The following is a 2,751-nucleotide window of genomic DNA, read 5'->3' on the forward strand; positions in this document are numbered from 1 at the left end:
ATAAAGCGTTGCTTGAAATCGTCAGATTGTGCAGAAGTATATGACTCCATTTTAATGTATTTATAAGAACTAAGGCAAAACAATAACAGTTGCTCTTCTATTTCAGTGAATGAATCTGGGTATGATGAAACAACATTTGAATTGGCAATGGTATTATACAGAATATGTAACAGCCCAAAGGTCAGATTTAAATCCAACCATTAAATAAAAATTTATATTTAAAAACCATGTATATTTAATGATTTAATAGGGAAAACGTGTATATAGGAGATGTCTCTTCATTTTCCCTATCATGGGAAAGCAAGTAAAATTAAATATATAGAAAACCAAAGAACAAAATTTAAAGCTTCAAAAAAGGTTATCATAATTAATAGACGTTTGTTCATTTACCCTATCAAACATTTTACACACAATAAAGGATCATGATTAGTTTACTTGAAAACATCAACACTTTATTTTTAAAAAAACCGTTCATCCTAAAACAAACTGTCCAAAAACACTCACACTCTTTCTAAATGGCAAGCAAAACCTTCTACCACTGGTCGGATACTAGCGATCTTAAATTGAATTTTCAAGATGGTCACTCGAAGAACAGAGAAAAGATGAAGAACTCAACAAAAAAGTTGCTATGGTGAGTGATAAATATTATAAGCAAACCTGGAGTAGCATTGCACTGCTGGATGAAGTTGTCTCTTCTACTCCATCAGAGTTTAAAGAAAAAGCAGAAGAGTTTATCACACATTTGCTGAAACAGGATCAGAAGAAGACCTGTGATATGCTTGTTGATCTGCAAATTAAAACAAAAAATGAAATTGCGTGGAAGAAGGCGAGAGTCATAGATATCCTAGGAAGTGTTTATTGTAATGTGTAATTTTTAATATTTTTCAAAATCAGAATTTTGTAATACTATTTAATATCGAATGAAGAAAATTCAAAGCTTCAAAATCAGAATTTTGCAATTTCACTTTTACCAGTTTCAATAATAACAAAGAATTATTATGAAAAATAATTTAATTATAATATATTAAATAATAATTAGATTGATGAGTTATACATTAACTGTCATTTTTTTTCTAAAACAATTACTCATCTGTACATTATTTGTTTATAGGAGAGGTTCAATGTGGGTGTCGTGTCTCCATTTTGGAAAAGTAGAATTTTAATGTAATTTGTAACCATGTCGTTCTGCTTCACTCAAGTATAGAATTTTTGTTATACACTGAGAGTAAGCAAATACTTAGGTAATTTTGCAAAGTTTATCTATTTTCTTTTGATTATCTGGATGGTATGTGTCATTCTTGGTCCGATAATTGTTTTAAGGATTGCTTGGACTGTGAATAAATTAGAATGTGATTGTATATATGTGTATTTGAGAACTGCAAATTGATGGTAAGTATTAGTTTACTAAACCATAGTTTATGGTTGTTTAATGTTTGAATTTGCACACTGTTTACATTAGGAATTATGTAGATGAATCATTTACTGTTGTAGAATACTTATATAAGTTTGCAATTTGTAGATTATTTATAATTTGGAAATTATAAATAATAAATGTTGATGTCATGAGGTAATGACAATAATTGATAGTTGTTTTGTTAGTAATTTACATGTATCTTTGCTAAATTTGTTACCTGTTTTGAAAAGTTATTTTCGATTTATTGTTACATTTCTGCAGTTTCATTAAGTTATTTCAACTGTAACTGAATGATAATTTTCCAGTTGTATGTCAAGTTGTATGAATAGTTGTGCTTATTTATATCTCCCTTCATTAGGTGGTGATTATGGTGGGAAGGGGCTTTTGGCCAGAAAAAAAACACTTGCAGCTGCATTTAGCAATGTTTCTGTTTATGTATTCATTACACCCTGTATCATTTAGGGTTGACTGTGATGGTGAATAAAAATGAATGCAAAGTGCATTTTTCAGATCCTTTCAAGATGAGGCTATGATGATTATGTAGATCTGAGTAAAAATTAAATGAAGATAGCACCATGGCATGGTAAGGTTGTAGGATGGCAATTGTTCATGCAACCTCTCTTGCAGCCATGGTGTTGTCATCTTGATGCACAATCTGAGCCTGGCATTCTGACAATGGTGTTGGTCAATTAGACCAACTCCACGTGATGTTGCTACCGAGGTACTGTTATTTTATTTATTTTTTCATGTCTCTTGGCAATGCAAAAAGCAAGTTGCCATTTCTCTATCCACGTGCGAGGCCGAGTACATTGCTGCATCAAGCTGTTGTGCTCAGGTCTTGTGGATTCAGCAGCAAATGAGGGACTACGGTTTGAATTTTACTCGAACTCCTATCCTTGTCGATAACAACTCTGCCATTTCCATAACAAACAATCCAGTTAATCACTCACGCACTAAGCACATAGATGTTAGGCATCATTTTATTCGCGACTGTGCTGAGAAGGGTTTAATAGAAGTGGTTAGGGTAGACACCTTGGATAATCTTGCCGACCTGTTTACAAAAACATTCGATCGGGCTAGATTTGAAAATCTGGTCCGAATGATTGGCATGATCAACCCAGAGTAAAATGCTTTCAAAACTCGCATAGAAACTTTATTTTATCTTTTCTATACAGTTCTTACCGCTTTCGAAAAATTGAAAAACTCCAAAAATATTTTACTTAGTTGTAGGATAAATTTCAGAAAAATACAAAAACATTTGAAAAAATTTAAAATGAAGTCGTGTTGAGATATAAGGGAAATGATAGTACATCGGTTAGTCGTATCTGGTGCAGGAC

The sequence above is a fragment of the Helianthus annuus genome, chromosome 2 (genome assembly GCF_002127325.2).
Source record: "Helianthus annuus cultivar XRQ/B chromosome 2, HanXRQr2.0-SUNRISE, whole genome shotgun sequence".
Taxonomy (NCBI): domain Eukaryota; kingdom Viridiplantae; phylum Streptophyta; class Magnoliopsida; order Asterales; family Asteraceae; genus Helianthus; species Helianthus annuus.